The sequence below is a fragment of the Pseudophryne corroboree genome, chromosome 9, assembly GCF_028390025.1.
Source record: "Pseudophryne corroboree isolate aPseCor3 chromosome 9, aPseCor3.hap2, whole genome shotgun sequence".
NCBI lineage: Eukaryota > Metazoa > Chordata > Amphibia > Anura > Myobatrachidae > Pseudophryne > Pseudophryne corroboree.
In genome coordinates, this window is record NC_086452.1 from 182,633,527 (window position 1) to 182,653,700 (window position 20,174).

Below are 20,174 nucleotides of genomic sequence, written 5' to 3' on the forward strand. Positions count from 1 at the left end.
ACCTGCTCAACACAGGTGCCGGCAATCACAAATTGTGAGAAAAGTCCAGAAGCATAGCATTGTGTCCCTCCTGGAGAGGGTCATGTTGGGAGGTATGAGATTGAGGGGACCCATGCTATTTGTCCCTGCAATTTCTCCAATATCAGTTTAGGCACAAGCGTTAGTTCTGGCTAACCTCAGTGGGGAACACATACCTCCCAACATGACCCTCTCCAGGAGGGACAAAATGCTCTGCTTCTGCACTTTTCTCCTAATTTATGATTGCTGCCACTTGTGTTGAACAGGTTTATAGATAAGAAAGGTGTTTCAGCACAGGTGATGGCAATCATACACTAAGAGGGAAGTCCAGGAGCAGAGCATTCTGTCCCTCCTGGAGAGGGTCATGTTGGGAGGTATGGGAACAGGCTACGCATTTTTTTTCTTATAATTATTTATATCCATACATTTGAAGCACAGTGGGATAGATGCCATTTTCATCTATTTAACATAAATAGGAAAAATAATGTAATGTTGCCAAAATAATAAGTAAATGGATGAATATGAGGGAGAATGTGTGCAGTATAGACGAGGCTGAAGTTAGAGCTTGAATAAGAAGCTAACTTCAGCCTCGTGCAGTATAGGTCATATGTAAATGTCAAACCACTCCATCTCATTAGAAAGAGAGTTTAAGGGTCCACGGTTAAGGAGTAGCAATATGGCGACTGTCAGACTTCAGTGGGTGGAGTAAGTGCCGCTGCGCATCATTGGAACGCCGATCGAATGCGAACAGAACAGGAAAAGGAGCAGAGCACCGAGTGCTGAGGATGTGTCGGTAGCAGATGAATCGCCATGTTAAGCGGTCATTAGATACAATAGACGTCTTATACGGGGATACGGAACCGTACACCGGAGGGAAAACGGCTGATTGGTAAATGGTGTTCATATTAGAACAGCGCCCCCGACTGCTTATAGTGCAATCTCCCTCTGATCTCCGCCTGTTGTATGTGTCCTGCTGCGTATATGTCCTGTCCCACCTCATAGCGTCTTCCGAAGAAATTATTACTGGTCATTCATACCTACCTATCATCCTCACAGCTGCTCGTACACAGGTGTCAGTCATTACAGGTTGTCGGTAGCACTGGACACTGTAGTGTACAGTGTAATGTGTGTGTGTGTGCACCTGCCTCCTCACAGCTACAGTATGTAGTCATAGGATGTGTGTAATATCCATTGCATGCAGATGCTGTCATTTCATACGTGTGTGTGTGTGTATATATATATATATATATATATATATATATATATATATATATATATATAATATAGCATGATGGTGACATCACTGAGTCTCTGTGTTCTGGTGAGAGTAGCACACCAACCAAGGCCTGATCTGTCCTGGTGCCATAGCTGCATCCCGTCAGACTTACCAGCAGTCAGGACAAAGCTTTGGGGATATGGTAAAAAATATGACATGCTTTTAAACCTATGCAATCTATCTTGTACTGCATCAGTTCTGTGGGATATGACAGCAGCTATGAGTATTCACCCCTCTGGCATTATTCACATTTTCTCTAACGTCCTAGTGGATGCTGGGGACTCCGAAAGGACCATGGGGAATAGCGGCTCCGCAGGAGACTGGGCACAAAAGTAAAAGCTTTAGGACTACCTGGTGTGCACTGGCTCCTCCCCCTATGACCCTCCTCCAAGCCTCAGTTAGATTTTTGTGCCCGAACGAGAAGGGTGCATACTTAGGGGCTCTCCTGAGCTGCTTAGAGTAAAAGTTTAAAGTAGGTTTTTTATTTTCAGTGAGACCTGCTGGCAACAGGCTCACTGCACCGAGGGACTAAGGGGAGAAGAAGCGAACTCACCTGCGTGCAGAGTGGATTGGGCTTCTTAGGCTACTGGACATTAGCTCCAGAGGGACGATCACAGGCCCAGCCATGGATGGGTCCCAGAGCCGCGCCGCCGGCCCCCTTACAGAGCCAGAAGACTGAAGAGGTCCGGAAAATCGGCGGCAGAAGACGTCCTGTCTTCAATAAGGTAGCGCACAGCACCGCAGCTGTGCGCCATTGCTCTCAGCACACTTCACACTCCGGTCACTGAGGGTGCAGGGCGCTGGGGGGGGGGCGCCCTGAGACGCAATAAAAACACCTTTTTTGGCAAAAAATACATCACATATAGCTCCTGGGCTATATGGATGCATTTAACCCCTGCCAATTTTTCCATAAAAAAGCGGGAGAAAGGCCGCCGAGAAGGGGGCGGAGCCTATCTCCTCAGCACACTGGCGCCATTTTTTCCTCACAGCTCCGTTGGAGGAAGGCTCCCTGACTCTCCCCTGCAGTCCTGAACTACAGAAACAGGGTAAAACAAGAGAGGGGGGGCACTAATTTGGCAGATAAATATAAACAGCAGCTATATCAGGGAAAAACACTTATATAAGGTTATCCCTATATATATATATATATATATAGCGCTCTGGTGTGTGCTGGGAAACTCTCCCTCTGTCTCCACAAAGGGCTAGTGGGGTCCTGTCCTCTGTCAGAGCATTCCCTGTGTGTGTGCTGTGTGTCGGTACGTTGTGTCGACATGTATGAGGAGGAAAATGGTGTGGAGGCGGAGCAATTGCCTGTGTTAGTGATGTCACCCCATAGGGAGTCGACACCTGACTGGATGGTCTTATGGAAAGAATTACGTGATAGTGTCAGCACTTTACAAAAGACTGTTGACGACATGAGACAGCCGGCAAATCAGTTAATACCTGTACAGGCGTCTCAAACACCGTCAGGGGCTCTAAAACGCCCGTTACCTCAGGTCGATACAGACACGGACACTGACTCCAGTGTCGACGGTGAGGAAACAAACGTATTTTCCAGTAGGGCCACACGTTACATGATCACGGCAATGAAGGAGGTTTTGAACATTTCTGATACTACAAGTACCACAAAAAAGGGTATTATGTGGGGTGTGAAAAAACTACCCGTAGTTTTTCCTGAATCAGATGAATTAAATGAGGTGTGTGATGAAGCGTGGGTTTCCCCCGATAAAAAACTGCTAATTTCTAAAAAATTATTGGCATTATACCCTTTCCCGCCAGAGGTTAGGGCACGTTGGGAAACACCCCCTAGGGTAGATAAGGCGCTCACACGCTTATCAAAACAAGTGGCGTTACCGTCTCCTGATACGGCCGCCCTCAAGGAACCAGCCGATAGGAAGCTGGAAAATATCCTAAAAAGTATATACACACATACTGGTATTATACTGCGACCAGCAATCGCCTCAGCCTGGATGTGCAGTGCTGGGGTGGCTTGGTCGGATTCCCTGACTGAAAATATTAATACACTGGACAGGGACAATATATTATTGAATATAGAGCATTTAAAGGATGCATTTCTATATATGCGAGATGCACAGAGGGATATTTGCACTCTGGCATCAAGAGTAAGTGCGATGTCCATTTCTGCCAGAAGAGGGTTATGGACGCGACAGTGGTCAGGTGATGCGGATTCCAAACGGCATATGGAAGTATTGCCGTATAAAGGGGAGGAGTTATTTGGGGTCGGTCTATCGGACCTGGTGGCCACGGCAACGGCTGGGAAATCCACCTTTTTACCCCAGGTCACCTCTCAGCAGAAAAAGATACCGTCTTTTCAGGCTCAGTCCTTTCGTCCCCATAAGGGCAAGCGGGCAAAAGGCCACTCATATCTGCCCCGGGGCAGAGGAAGGGGAAAAAGACTGCAGCAGACAGCCTCTTCCCACGAACAGAAGCCCTCCCCCGCTTCTGCCAAGTCCTCAGCATGACGCTGGGGCCTTACAAGCGGACTCAGGCACGGTGGGGGCCCGTCTCAAGAATTTCAGCGCGCAGTGGGCTCACTCGCAAGTGGACCCCTGGATCCTGCAGGTAGTATCTCAGGGGTACAAATTGGAATTCGAGACGTCTCCCCCTCGCCGGTTCCTGAAGTCTGCTTTACCAACGTCTCCCCCCGACAGGGAGGCGGTATTGGAAGCCATTCACAAGCTGTATTCCCAGCAGGTGATAATCAAGGTACCCCTCCTACAACAGGGAAAGGGGTATTATTCCACGCTGTTTGTGGTACCGAAGCCGGACGGCTCGGTGAGACCCATTTTAAATCTGAAATCCTTGAACACTTACATAAAAAGGTTCAAGTTCAAGATTGAGTCACTCAGAGCAGTGATAGCGAACCTGGAAGAAGGGGACTATATGGTGTCTCTGGACATCAAGGATGCTTACCTCCATGTCCCAATTTGCCCTTCTCACCAAGGGTACCTCAGGTTTGTGGTACAGAACTGTCACTATCAGTTTCAGACGCTGCCGTTTGGATTGTCCACGGCACCCCGGGTCTTTACCAAGGTAATGGCCGAAATGATGATTCTTCTTCGAAGAAAAGGCGTCTTAATTATCCCTTACTTGGACGATCTCCTGATAAGGGCAAGGTCCAGAGAACAGTTAGAGGTCAGAGTAGCACTATCTCAAGTAGTACTACGACAGCATGGATGGATTCTAAATATTCCAAAATCGCAGCTGATTCCGACGACACGTCTGCTGTTCCTAGGGATGATTCTGGACACAGTACAGAAAAAGGTGTTTCTCCCGGAGGAGAAAGCCAGGGAGTTATCCGACCTAGTCAGGAACCTCCTAAGACCAGGCCAAGTGTCAGTGCATCAATGCACAAGGGTCCTGGGAAAGATGGTGGCTTCTTACGAAGCGATTCCATTCGGCAGATTCCACGCAAGAACTTTTCAGTGGGATCTGCTGGACAAATGGTCCGGATCGCATCTTCAAATGCATCAGCGGATAACCCTGTCTCCAAGGACAAGGGTGTCTCTCCTGTGGTGGTTACAGAGTGCTCATCTCCTAGAGGGCCGCAGATTCGGCATTCAGGAGTGGGTCCTGGTGACCACGGATGCCAGCCTGAGAGGCTGGGGAGCAGTCACACAGGGAAAAAATTTCCAGGGCTTGTGGTCAAGCATGGAAACGTCACTTCACATAAATATCCTGGAACTAAGGGCCATTTACAATGCCCTAAGTCAGGCAAGGCCTCTGCTTCAGGGTCAGCCGGTGTTGATCCAGTCGGACAACATCACGGCAGTCGCCCACGTAAACAGACAGGGCGGCACAAGAAGCAGGAGGGCAATGACGGAAGTTGCAAGGATTCTTCGCTGGGCGGAAAATCATGTGATAGCACTGACAGCAGTGTTCATTCCGGGAGTGGACAACTGGGAAGCAGACTTCCTCAGCAGACACGATCTTCACCCGGGGGAGTGGGGACTTCACCCAGAAGTCTTCCACATGATTGTGAAACGTTGAGAAAAACCAAAGGTGGACATGATGGCGTCCCGCCTCAACAAAAAACTGGACAGATATTGCGCCAGGTCAAGGGACCCTCAGGCAATAGCTGTGGACGCTCTGGTAACACCGTGGGTGTACCAGTCAGTGTATGTGTTCCCTCCTCTGCCTCTCATACCCAAGGTACTGAGAATCATAAGAAGGAGAGGTGTAAAGACTATACTCGTGGCTCCGGATTGGCCAAGAAGGACTTGGTACCCGGAAATTCAAGAGATGCTCACGGAAGACCCGTGGCTTCTACCTCTAAGAAAGGACCTGCTCCAGCAGGGACCATGTCTGTTCCAAGACTTACCGCGGCTGCGTTTGACGGCATGGCGGTTGAACGCCGGATCCTGAAGGAAAAAGGCATTCCGGATGAAGTTATCCCTACCCTGATCAAAGCCAGGAAGGATGTAACTGTGCAACATTATCACCGTATTTGGCGTAAATATGTTGCGTGGTGTGAGGCCAGGAAGGCCCCTACAGAGGAATTTCAACTGGGTCGATTCCTGCATTTCCTGCAAACAGGACTGTCTATGGGCCTCAAATTAGGGTCCATTAAGGTTCAAATTTCGGCCCTGTCAATATTCTTCCAAAAAGAACTAGCTTCAGTTCCTGAAGTTCAGACGTTTGTCAAGGGGGTACTGCATATACAGCCTCCTTTTGTGCCTCCAGTGGCACCTTGGGATCTCAATGTAGTTTTGGGATTCCTAAAATCACATTGGTTTGAACCACTCACCACTGTGGACTTAAAATATCTCACATGGAAAGTGGTAATGCTGTTAGCCCTGGCTTCAGCCAGGCGTGTATCAGAATTGGCGGCTTTATCCTATAAAAGCCCTTACCTAATTTTTCATACGGACAGGGCAGAATTGAGGACTCGTCCTCAATTTCTCCCTAAGGTGGTTTCAGCATTTCACTTAAACCAGCCTATTGTGGTGCCTGCGGCTACTAGGGACTTGGAGGATTCCAAGTTGCTGGACGTAGTCAGGGCCCTGAAAATATATGTTTCCAGGACGGCTGGAGTCAGAAAGTCTGACTCGCTGTTTATCCTGTATGCACCCAACAAGCTGGGTGCCCCTGCTTCTAAGCAGACGATTGCTCTTTGGATTTGTAGTACAATTCAGCTTGCACATTCTGTGGTAGGCCTGCCACAGCCAAAATCTGTAAAAGCCCATTCCACACGGAAAGTGGGCTCATCTTGGGCGGCTGCCCGAGGGGTCTCGGCTTTACAACTTTGCCGAGCAGCTACTTGGTCAGGGGCAAATACGTTTGCAAAATTCTACAAATTTGATACCCTGGCTGAGGAGGACCTGGAGTTCTCTCATTCGGTGCTGCAGAGTCATCCGCACTCTCCCGCCCGTTTGGGAGCTTTGGTATAATCCCCATGGTCCTTTCGGAGTCCCCAGCATCCACTAGGACGTTAGAGAAAATAAGAATTTACTTACCGATAATTCTATTTCTCATAGTCCGTAGTGGATGCTGGGCGCCCATCCCAAGTGCGGATTGTCTGCAATACTTGTACATAGTTATTGTTACAAAAATCGGGTTATTATTGTTGTGAGCCATCTTTTCAGAGGCTCCTCTGTTATCATGCTGTTAACTGGGTTCAAATCACAAGTTGTACGGTGTGATTGGTGTGGCTGGTATGAGTCTTACCCGGGATTCAAAATCCTTCCTTATTGTGTACGCTCGTCCGGGCACAGTATCCTAACTGAGGCTTGGAGGAGGGTCATAGGGGGAGGAGCCAGTGCACACCAGGTAGTCCTAAAGCTTTTACTTTTGTGCCCAGTCTCCTGCGGAGCCGCTATTCCCCATGGTCCTTTCGGAGTCCCCAGCATCCACTACGGACTATGAGAAATAGAATTATCGGTAAGTAAATTCTTGTTTTATTTTTTGCTATCATTGGAAGTGACCAAATACGGTCTTGTCAAATAATCATAAAAAAATGTATTAAAAATTTATCTTTAAATAAGAAATAGATTATGGATGTTTGGATCCGCCATATAAGTAGGCTTGCCATAATATCCTTTTTCACAGGTTCTGTGGCAGGCTGACATTTCACAGGTTCTGTGGCAGCATTTCACCTGGTTCAATCAGCCATAGAACCTGTGGATAGTCCCAGCTAGTCGGCATGCCATGCGGGCTGGATGCAGGGGTCGCTAAAGCATGTTAACCATTAGGTTCCTGGTTCAGTGCCAGGAACTCTGTTTTAATGCGCTCGCGGTGGACATGGTAAGGGCAAGAAGCTCTGTTTGTTTCTGTTCGCACCTCTGTACAGTGTAAGCAGAAACTTGTGGCAAATAAAGTCTGTGGTTTGCAAAAGAATAGCTCCAGGTACTGCAACAAGCCCACAGTAAGCCCCGCAGCTAATGGAATGCCGCTATGCCCAGCTCACATAAATACCATTCTCACACAGACTTCACTTGGGAGGCTTTATAAACCTGGAGTAAAAGGAAACATGGGTACCAGAGACTGAGCATTTAGAGAGAAGCATCACCCCACCTCCTTAGACAGGGACTGTAATGTATAATTAAAATCCTATTATTATTATAATTACCTAATGGTAAATCCTTTTCGCGTAGTCCGTAGAGGATGCTGGGGTCCATATTAGTACCATGGGGTATAGACGGGTCCCTGGGGAGCCATGGGCACTTTAAGAGTTTAATAGTGTAGGCTGGCTCCTCCGGTTTCACTACGATCTGCCGGCGGCTGGCCTCCCGGCGACCAGCATACCGGCGCCGGGAGGCCGGCCGCTGGCTTACCGACGGTGTGGCGAGCGCAAATGAGCCCCTTGCGGGCTCGCTGCGCTCGCCACGCTACGGGCACGGTGGCGCGCCACACTATTTTATTCTCCCTCCAGGGGGGTCGTGGACCCCCACGAGGGAGAATAAGTGTCGGTGTGCCGGCTGTCGGGCTCCCGGCGCCGGCATACTGAAGACCACCCGGCTCCTCCCTCTATGCCCCTCCTACCTGACTCCGTCTAGAAACTGTGCCCGAGGAGACGGACATACTTTGTGAGAAGGACATACACAGATAGTGGTGAGATTCATACCAGCTCACACATAACAACAGAAAGCCAAGCTAACCAGCTTGAAACAATTCAGCAATAACAGTACTTAACCAAGTAGCAAATGCAGGAAAACGAAACGCTGGGCGGGCGCCCAGCATCCTCTATGGACTGCGAGAAAACTATTTACCAGTAGGTAATTAAAATACTATTATTTATTATTATTATTATTATTATTATTTTATTTTTCTTCTCCGGCAAGATCCACAGGTTATCCACAGGATAACATTGGGATATGATGAAGCGACAGTGGATTTGCACCAATTGGTCAAAGCTTTTCGGCCTCCCAGGATGCAGCGGGTCCGTCCATATATCCCCGCGTCCTGGCTCAGACAAATCAGTGTTTTTGTTTGGTGCAGCAGGAGCCGGACATTGATCAATGGGCTTCTGGTTATAAGCAGCCATAAGCTTTCTTATTTTATTTTTATAGTCTTACTGTTTTTTTTTTTGCATGATCTTTCTAAAAAGTGTCCTGTACTTACCTTAAAGTCACTCCAACAACTCTCCGCCGGGCTGTGACAGTGCTTACCCAAGAGTACAGTTCTGTTTCGGCGGGCGTCTGTGTCAGATCTACTGGCAGGTCCAGCAGACATTACCAGTCTGTGGCCGGAGCACGGGAAAAAGGTAAGGCATCAGTTCCACTTAGAGGGGGAATACGGACACAGCTGCACTGCTTTGGGAGGAGACTACCAAACAGTCGCTGTCGCTGCTGCCACCTCTGGTGCACCAGCGCTAGCCCTTAGGGATCATAGGCTCCAGGAGTAGTATGAGGCTGCGATCCCTAGGGTTGATGTCAGCAGTGGGGAGTCAGACGCTCTCCAGGTCGTCCCTCCCCCCGTTTCATGACCAGTTCCCTCCGAGTCTCCAGCCATGAACTGTTTTTTCCTGCTTCCGTCTGAGACGCTGTGTACTGAGGGACCCAGTCGCAGCATAGGCGGCTGTGTGACTGGTGCGTCAGTGTTCACTTGGGTGTCTGTTTTCACTATTAAATGTGTTTAAATATGTTTACATTTTTAACTTTTGTATTGAAAACATGTTGTATGATTTATGTGCAAGTTACTCCTGTTGTGGGAGTTCTTAATTGCTGAAACACATACACCTGTTAATTGTCTATTGTGAGAGATTGGTCAAAATGGATCATGTGACTTTGTGAAGCCTAAATATAACCGGGCGTATTAGAATATACATTTTACTTCTTGAGGAAGGGGAGGGAATCCCCGAAACGCGTTGAAGTTTGCTGCTAGCCATTATTCCAGATCATTTACTTGCTGTATTGGATGAATAAAAAAGCCGTGTGTGTTTGGAAAAATACTGGTCTGCCCTATTCCTGCCGTCCATACTGTGAGGGATACGAAAGATACCTTGATGTGCACGCGGGACAGGACACTAATGTAAGTGTTATTCCAACAGTTAAGTCCATTGCAAGTGAAGTGTACCGTGGATGTATGGTGATAGAAAGATACCTTTACATGAAAGCGAGACAGAATAATAAAGTGAGTGTCTTTCTGATGCATGGAAAGAGCTTGAAAGAAACTTTGGACGAAGATTGAAAAGTCTCAAGTTGTTTATAAATTTCATTATTTTAAACTCAGCGCTAGTTTGCAACCATCTATTGTCTGTTCATGTTTTCACTATAGGTTCACAGAGCGGCGGTGTACACTAATAGCGTCTGGATCCACTCAGTGTTCGCAGACGTATTGATCAATCCTGGAAGTGGGATAATTCTCCCTGTATCCCACTCTACTGAGTATGGGTTATACAGCACTAAGTCTCTATCTGCCTTTTGAGTACGAATACGGTTAAAACTTTTATAAAGTAATGCAGTAATATGTTTCTCCTACATACTTGAAATGTATCTGTAGTTGATTATTTGCTCATATTGTTTATTATACTAATGTATAACATGACTGACTGCTAGTGTGATTGCCGACTTTACTATAATTCTGTCAGTTTTATTCTATTTCCGATCCTCAATGCTCGTGTATAGCAGGGTGGGGTCGAATTGTATGTCACTTTAACGAGTCTTAAAGCGATTACAGTCACAAATTGTGTAGTACTGTATAAGTGTTGATTATTTATCGTGTCGAAGAGCGGCAAAGGTGAGGAAGATACACTCACAGCAACAACAACACTCATATCATGTTTGTCTTGCAAAGCTGGGTTAACCTCTCGGGATCTGGTTCAGGATGGTTTGTGTGCAAATTGTTTCAGCTTTCACCAAGGTCTCTTGAATAGTGCAAGGCAGATACAGGTGCAAGTTGATCCCCCTTGTGCTATGTTTGCACAAACATTATCCAGTATAGCTAAGCGGATAATTCCAACTTCTGTAACTGGAATAGGTTACATGATTAACACTTACATGCAGCTTCCCACCTGCGGTTTATCACTTCCAGCAGCAGCCTCTCAAAAGAAACAGGCTGATAAGCCAGTAGTAAGTAAATCTGCATATTCACAGTCTACACATGTTTCAGATGAGGATTCATCGGAGGATGAATGCTCATTAAGCTCATACGAAGAGGAGGAGGTAGGCCTCAGCTCATGAGACATAGCTGAGTTAATTAAGGCAATGAAAGCCATTCTATCCTTAAAAGAATCAGCAGAGCCTGTGTTAAAATCCAAGGCACCTGTGCTTAAACATCCAAAAACAGTTAAGACTGAGTTTCCTGGGTCAGATCATCTGACGGAAATCATGGAAGATGCTTGGGCTACGCCCAATAAGAAGTTTAGAATTCCTAGGAAATGGAATTCCAATTATCCTCTTTCAGCTGGGGATTGTTTAAAGCGGGAGGTGGCCCCCAAAGTAGATATGCATGTTATTCAGTTAGTGCAAAAATCTACATTACCTCTGCCTTCAACATCATTAAATAATGTCACGGATAGGAGAGTGGATGGTTTTTAAAAACCTTTTTTTTCCTGTCTGGGGCAGTCATAAGACCAGCCATGGCTTCAGCTTGGATGGCAAAAGCAGTGGCTGCCTTGGCTGATGCATTGGAAGGAGATCTTTCAATGGCATCTAGAGAGCAAAAATCCCATATAGCACATATAAAACAGGCTGCGCTGTTCTTGGAAGAAGCAGCTTTGGATATGGGTACATTTGTCTCCGGGGCATCAGCTTCAACAGCAGCGGCTCGCAGAGCAGTTTGCCTAGGTACATGGAAAGCTAATTCAGAATCTAAAAAGGTTTTGGAGTCTTTACCTTTCCCTGGAGATATTCTTTTTGGTAAAGAATTGACAGATATTTTGAAGTCAGAAGCAGACTCCAAGAAAGTAAAGTTTCCTTCCACATACAAATTCAAACCTAAAGTTCCAGCTTTCGGCCCTTTCGGTCTCGAGGAAAAGTTGAAGGGAAAAATGATGGCCCCCAATACAACAAGTCTGGTAAGACTAAAAAGCATTGGGCTACGAGAGGACCGGTTGGTAAAACAGAAAATAAGCCATCAGCCTGATGGTGCGGGCCTCCACCTGGGGGATTCCAGGGTGGGAGGCCGACTTCTTCAGTTTGCTCAAATCTGGCAGCAGTTTACAACAGATGCCTGGGTGCAGGAAGTGGTATCTCTTGGTTATGCTTTTGCCTTCAAGAAACACCCTCCTCAAAGGTTTTTTTTGTACCAGCCCATCTTGGGTAGAGACAAAGGCCAGGGTTTTGCAAGAGGCAGTTCAGAAATTGCTTCAGTCAGGGGTAATCAATTCAGTTCCTCCTGCACAACGAGGACCGAATTTTTACTCCTAACTTGTTTCTAGTTCAGAAGCCAAATGGGTCATTCCGGCCCATACTCAATCTCAAAGTGCTGAACAAGTACATTTGGATACCTCGGTTTCACATGGAGACTTTACGTTCCATCATTTTGGCCATGGAGCCAGGGGATTATATGTTATCCCTAGATATCCAGGATTCTTACCTACATGTTGCTATATCACTGTCCCATCAGCGCTATCTCAGGTTCGCTGTCCTCCAACAGCATTTTCAGTTCCAGGCCCTAGCTTTTGCGGTAGCCACAGTCCCCAGAGTATTTACCATAATTATGGTGGTAATGGCAGTTTATCTCCGCCAGCAGGGAATAAGAGTTTTTCTATACCTCGACGATCTTTTAATCTTGTCACAGTCGCAGGAATTGCTCCTGTGTCATCTGCAACAGACAATAACGTGTCTGCAGAAATAAATTGGGCGAAATCGTCTCTGGTTCCGTCACAGCGGATGACTCACTTGGGGACTGTACTGGATTCAAGCCTTCAAAGAGTATTTTTGCCTCTGAACAAGATATCCAAAGTTCAGTCAAGGATTGAGGAGCTGCTACACAGTCATTATCCATTCACGCAGCAATGCGTGTAATGGGATTGATAGTGTTAACATTCGACATGGTGGAGTATGCTCGGTTCCACTTGAGGCCTCTGCAGTATCTGATCCTTGCCAAATGGAATGGGTTTCATCAGATGATAAAAACGCAGACTATGATCCTTACGGTGGAAGTACGGCGGTTGTTAGCCTAGTGGCTACAGACATCCTCATCTGGACAAAGGGAGACCCTTTTGGATATCAGATTGGGAAATCAACAGATGCCAGTCTCCAGGGCTGAGGAGCAGTGTCAGGAAGGTTTTGTTTCCAGGGGCAATGGACCAAGGAAGAAGGTTGCCTGCCAATAAATTTATTGGAACTTTGGGCCCTATACATGGCACTAATTCAGGCAAAGTACATCCTTCGGGGAAAACCAGTTCAGATCCGCACGGACAATGCAACGGTAGTAGCGTACCTCAACCATCAGGGAGGAACTCGTAGCCAAAAAGCTATGAAGGAGATAGGTCACACACTAAAGTGGGCAGAACTTCATCATCCAGCCTTGTCCGCAGTGTTCGTTCCGGGAGTCCTAAACTGGGAAGCGTATTTCCTCAGTCAACACGCCATTCAGGCAAGCGAATGGGCTCTACACCCGGAGGTCTTCCAGACTCTAGTCGACATGTGGGGGTTGCCAGAGATGGATCTCATGGCGTCCAGTCTGAACAACAAAGTTCTCGCATACGGGTCAAGGACAAAGGATTCCAGAGCGATCTTTATGGATGAGATGGGACTTTCATCTGGCCGATGTGTTTCCTCCAATCGCCTTATTACCCAGGCTGGTGAGAAAGGTAAAGCAAGGAAAGGGTGCCGTGATAATAATAGCTCCAGCTTGGCCCAGAAGACATTGGTACACAGATCTGCAGGGAATGTCGATGGATGCTCCATTCCTGCTCCCTTAGCATCCAGATCTACTGAAGCAGAGTCCTTGTTATCACAGACATCTGTATCGACTGTCTTTGACGGCATTGCTCTTGTGACCTCTATCCTGAAGTCAAGAGGATTCTCACAACAAGGTAATTCAAACATTGCTCAGAGCAAGGAAACCTTCCTCAGCTAGAATTTATACACAAAATGGAAAGCTGCTCAATCAGATTGTAATGTCACTCAGGTGCTAAAAGGGAGGGGTAATTCTGTGTAGGAAAAAACTGTGTTCCCTAATGCACACCGAGTGAGAAATATTACTACATAATAGTCAGATAATACGGAGATCTTAGTTGCGTATATCTGCAGATATAGGGTTAAGCCCCCAGGCCGATCGACAAGGCTTCTCCGTCAGTGGGGGTCCCTAATACTAGCTAGAATTTATCACTGAATATGGGAAACCTATATTCATTGGTGCAGTGAACGGAAAATGGACCCTAGGTCTTTCAGAGTTTCCAGGGTCTTAGCATTCCTTCAGGCAGGAATGGATAAAGGTTTGAAGGTGGCTTCCTTGAGAGTGCAAGTGTCAGCATTGACTGACTGTATGGTTCCAAAAGAAAATTGCCAACTTACAGGATGTGCATATTTTTTTCCAGGGAATGCTAAGGCCCTTCAAGTTGACCCATGTGAATCTTAAATGGTTGACAGCTAAAGTTCTCTTTCTACTGGCCATGGCGTCAGCTAGAAGAGTGTCAGATTTAGGGGCATAGTTATGTCGTCCTCCATTTCTGATCTTTTATCCAGATAAAGCTGTACTCAAAACTAAATAAATCTGGGTATCTTCCGAAGGTGTTGTCTAATTTTCACCTTAACGAAGAAATTGTAGTCCCGGCTTTCCAGGAACTGGGCTTTTCTGCGGGAGATGCATCACCGGATGTGGTCCGTACCTTTAAGTATCTACGTGGATCGTACCAGTGCTATCAGAAAGACAGATTCTCTCTACATTCTCTACGGATTTCACAAGAGAGGATGGCCTGCTGATAAGCAGACACTGGCGAGGTGGCTTCGGATGACTATTTCAGAATATATTCTCACGCTGATCTCCCTGTTCTGGCTAATGTCTCTGCTCACTCTACTCGTAAGGAGGTCCATCATGGGCAGCAACGTGGTGTTTCAGAAGAACAGATATGTAAGGCAGCCACATGGTCTTCCATTAACACATTCATTAGACATTATGCCGTAAATACCTTTGCCTCTCAGGACGCTGAATTCGGGCGAAGGATTCTCCTGTCCAATCAGGAGCGTCCCCACCACTAAATTGCTTGGGGAAATCCCAATGTTATCCTGTGGATAACCTGTGGACCCTGCCGGAGAAATATACGTTATGGTAAGAATTTACCGTTGATAACGCTATTTCTCCTAAGTCCACAGGATCCACAAGGATCCCACCGTGATGCACCTGATTTGAGGATCCTTTTACTCACTAACCTTTTCCTTCTTGTACGGAAGGGTGTGCATGTGTGTTCTTCTCACCTGATTAGGGCTATCTATGATGCTCCTGCCTTAAGCTTTGGGAGAACAACTGATTTGTCTGAGCCAGGAGGCGAGGATATATGGACGGGCACGTTGCATGCTGGGAGGCCGAAAAGCTTTGACCGATTGGTGCAAATCCGCTGTCGCTTCATCATATCCCACTGTTATCCTGTGGACTTAGGAGAAATACCGTTATCAACGGTAAGTTCTTACCATAACATATATATTAAATTTTATTTATAAAGCGCCACAAGTGTTTCGCAGCGCCATAAAAAGGACAGTACAGGGAGACCAAACTTAGCATTACAGTAAATAAATAACAAAAATAGAGTACAGGTAACAAAGAGCACCACAATTCTCAAAACATAATACAGCTTAGATGTAAGTAGCGAGTCAGTGATCAGCGTACTATTAGGAGCTGGCGGCCATAGATAGAGATGAGCCTTTACCAGCAGGAGAAAAAGCGGGTAAAATACTGCTGGTCCAGAGTATTGTCTATATGTTTTATACATTATTGACTGAATTGAACTTGACAGGTCTATATCTTCGGAATACACCATCTTTTTACACATGAGCATCGAAGACGTGAGTTGATGAAGGTGTTATGTTATCTTAAGAAGAAACTGTGATATGTAAAGATACATTTTTAGAACTTTTGAATTATACTAATTGGACATAACACTTATATCCACTAAATAAATCCGTAAATAGACTACCAACATTTAAAATAACATTGTTACTAGGTCATAACACTTGCATCCGTTAAAAAAAACAAAAAAATCAAAACAGACAATTGTTACATAACACCTTCATCCGCTTAAGCTGGATACACACTAAACAATATTTCAAACAAATTTGTTCCGACAAATTTGTTTTCTCGTCCAGTGTGTACGCACTAGAGCGTCAGCGAAATGCACTTCCGCGGGTTGTTAGTGACATCCTCCGTTATCTGTACATGCAGCTCAATCTGGGGATGTCGCTAGTGATGCAGCAGCATGGCACCGCTCCTAACCCCCCTCCCTCTGCTCCATCGCTGCCACCGTCGGCACGTTTGTATGCCAGATCCCACCGCTAGTGAAATCACCAGGAACACACATTGTCTAGTGTGTACCCAGCTTTACTCTTCATTCTCTTCACCATTCATTCACAGGAAGGTTCACCTTATTTTGGCCATGAAGTATATGTATTTATAACAGACTATTTTCTCTACTAATGTAATCTCATCCAGAGAAAATGTAATTGTAAAACACTAGGTATGGCACCACCGGGAAATAATGTTTCAACATTGCAGATTTTCTACACTAGTGTACTACTCTCTTTGTACTCAGCACCAAAATCCGATTTATTATTATTATTATTATGATAATTATGTCTATTTTAAATAATATAAGTAATGCTGTCTTAAATAGACTTCTCTTTATTGTAGACTCGTAGGTAATTTTATGATAGTTATGTTAGGACCACTACAGCTAAACTACAAGTTTGTTATGTAAATTACCATCTCAAACCTTGTGGTATTAGGCATTTCCAAAGCCACTAAGTACAAGCTGATACTCTTTGTATCACCTTCTTTCTGCAAAAGGTGGCAAAATACTCTGCCAGCAGTGTCCTTACTTCCAGGACGTCTGTGGGGAGGGAGATATTTACACTCAGGATCACAAATGTTTATGTGTAATGAATACTGTGTTTTTAAGGGGGGGTACACACGTAGCGATGTGTGCTTAAATTCTAAGCAATCTGACTAGATTGCTTAGAAATGAAGCACACATCTCTGTGTGTATGCCCCATAGCGATGCGCGGCCCCATACGTCACTGTCGCTGACTCTAGATTGCTACGTGTGTACCCCGCATTAGCTTTGTATGTTAGGTTGCCCTGTCCATTGAGTAACGTTTTGTCCAAATGTAGATTTTTATTTGTTTGCCGACTCACTTTGAAGGTGGTGTCTAAAACTGCACGACTCCATTAAAATAGTAACTGTTCAAATCTAGCTGGGGAACTACAAATCCTCTCTAGAGTCCTTTGACAGTCGCAGGTGTGATAATATAGAAGTGCTAGTTTCAGCCTCCTGTTGTGTGCTAGTGTGAGCCTGAATGTGCAAGCCCTAGGACACCCACTTCAGCGCATGTGCACACTGTAACTACGCCGGTTGGTCTTTACATTCCACCATCGGGTACACCATCGACCGTTGCACCTGTCCTATAGCAAGTGCAGTTTCTTAGTCTGAACATGGTCTCTGTGGAAGTGTCTGTGCGTCTGTTGAATGCACTGGCTCCCATAACATAACAAGCAACTTTTTTTTTCTCTTCCGTCCTAGAGGATGCTGGGGACTCCGTAAGGACCATGGGGATAGACGGGCTCCGCAGGAGACATGGGCACTTTAAGAAAGACTTTAGATCTGGTGTGCACTGGCTCCTCCCTCTATGCCCCTCCTCCAGACCTCAGTTTGATACTGTGCCCAGTGGAGACTGGGTGCTTTTCAGAGAGCTCTCCTGAGCTTTCTGACAGAAAGTATATTTGTTAGGTTTTTTTATTTTCAGGGAGCCTGCTGGCAACAGACTCCCTGCATCGAGGGACTGAGGGGAGAGAAGCAGACCTACTTCTCTGAGTTTCAAGGCTCTGCTTCTTAGGCTACTGGACACCATTAGCTCCAGAGGGAGTCAGAACACAGGTCTCACCCTGGAGTTCGTCCCGGAGCCGCGCCGCCGTCCTCCTCACAGAGCCGGAAGATAGAAGCCGGGTGAGTATGAGAAGAAAAGAAGACTTCAGAGGCGGCAGAAGACTTCATGATCTTCACTTAAGTAACGCACAGCAGTGCAGCTGTGCGCCATTACTCCCACACACCTCACACACGGCAGTCACTGTAAGGGTGCAGGGGGGGGGGGGTGCCCTGGGCAGCAATATAAACCTCATTTCTGGCAAAAGAGATATATATACAGCTAGGCACTGTATATATAAAGAGCCCCCGCCAGCTTCTCCCTCAGCACTCACCAGCGCCATTTTCTCCACAGCACAGCTGAGAGGAAGCTCCCTGGACTCTCTCCTGCTTATCTACGGTGAAAGGGGGGTTTCAGAGAAGAGGGGGGGGGGCACATAATTGGCAGCAAATAATAGTATTACAGCGCAACTGGGTAAACACATTGTGTGTTTTTTCCTGGGGTATTAGCGCTGGGTGTGTGCTGGCATACTCTCTCTCTGTCTCTCCAAAGGGCCTTGTGGGGGAACTGTCTTCAGATAAGAGGATTCCCTGAGTGTGTGGTGTGTCGGTATGTGTGTGTCAACATGTCTGAGGTAAAAGGCTCTTCTAAGGAGGAGATGGAGCAAATGTGTGTGTGTGGTGTCTCCGTCGACAACGCCGACACCTGACTGGATATGTGGAATTAAGTGCTGAGGTAAATTTATTGCACAAAAGATTAGAGAACAGACAGGGAATCTACCCATGTCTGTCCCTATGTCGCAGGGACCTTCAGAGTCTCAAAACGCCCACTATCCAAAATAATAGACACTGATACCGACACGGAGTTTGACTCCAGTGTCGACTACGATGATGGAAAGTTACAGCCAAAACTGGCAGAAAAGTATTCAATATATGATTATTGTAATAAAAGATGTTTTGCATATCACTGATGACCCATCTGTCCCTGACACGAGGGTACACATGTTTAAGGGGAAGAAAGCTGAGATAACATTTCCCCCCTCTCATGAACCAAATGAATTGGGTGAAAAAGAGAGGGAATCTCCAGACAAGAAACTGCAGTTTCCCAAAAGAATTCTCATGGCGTATCCTTTCCCTGCTAGGGCCAGGATACGATGGGAATAATCCCCTAGGGTGGACAAGGCGTTGACACGTTTACCCAAAAGGTAGCGCTGACATACCAAGATACAGCTACCCACAGGGATCCTGCAGATAGCATGCAGAAAAGTACTTTGAAGTCCATTTACACACATTCTGATTCACTACTCAGACCGGCGATTGTGTCGGCATGGGTTTATAGCGCTGTAGCAGCGTGGACAGATACCTTATCAGCGGAGATTGAAACCCTAGATAAGGATACCATGTTATTGACCCTAGGATATATAAAAGATGCTGTCTTATATGCTCAAAGAGACATTGGTCTACTGGGTTCTAGAGTCAACGCTATGTCGATTTCTGCTAGACGTGTCCTGTGGAACATGCAATGGACAGGTGATGTCGACTAAAAGAGGCATATGGAGGTTTTACCTTACAAGGGTGAGGAATTGTGTGGAGAAGGGCTCTCGGACCTGGTCTCCACAGCTATAGCTGGTAAATCTGATCTTTTGCCTTATATTCCCTCACAGCCTAAGAAAGCACGACATTATCAAATGCAGACCCTTCAGTCGCAGAAAAACAGGAAAGTACGAGGAGCGTCCTTTCTTACCAGAGGTAAGGGCGCAGGGCACAGCTAGTTCCCAGGAACAGAAGTCTTCCCCGGCCTCTACTAAATCCACCGCATGACGCTGGGGCTCCGCTAAGGGAGTCCGACCCAGTGGGAGCACGTATTCGACTCTTCAGCCACATCTGAGTTCACTCACAGGTGGATCCCTGGGCAATAGAAATTGTTTCTCAGGGTTACAAGCTGGAATTCGAAGAGGTGCCTCCTCGCCGGTTTTCCTTATCGGCCCTACCGGCTTCTCCCCCAGAAAGGGAGATAATATTAAATACAATTCACACATTGTATCTCCAACAGGTGGTGCTCAAGGTTCCCCTCCTTCAACAAGGAAGGGGTTATTACTCAACCTTGGCTGTAGTCCCGAAACCGGACGGTTCGGTCAGACCTATTTTAAAATTAAAATCTCTGAACCTATACTTGAAAAGGTTCAAATTCAAGGTGGAATCGCTCAGAGCGATCATCGCCAGCCTGGAAGGGGGGGATTTTATGGTGTATCTAGACATAAAGGCTGCATACCTTCATGTTCCCATTTATCCACCCCATCAGGCGTACCTGAGAATTACGGTAAAATATTGTCATTACCAATTTCAGGGTAATTGGCGGAAATGATGGTGCTCCTACGCAAGCAAGGAGTCACAATTATC

At 46.3% G+C, this 20,174-nt stretch overlaps 1 protein-coding gene across 3 annotated transcripts in view; it reads left to right on the top strand.

The window, feature by feature from the left end:
• Positions 1–687: 687 nt before the first annotated feature.
• VAMP4 (vesicle associated membrane protein 4) overlaps positions 688–20,174 on the top strand; it is a 132,558-nt gene continuing 113,071 nt past the window's right edge. Inside the window, exon 1 of one of the 3 annotated variants that reach the window (XM_063939992.1) lies at positions 688–907. The gene's annotated coding sequence lies outside the window, so the exon portion shown is untranslated. The other 2 variants (XM_063939993.1, XM_063939994.1) reach the window with 2 other exon arrangements.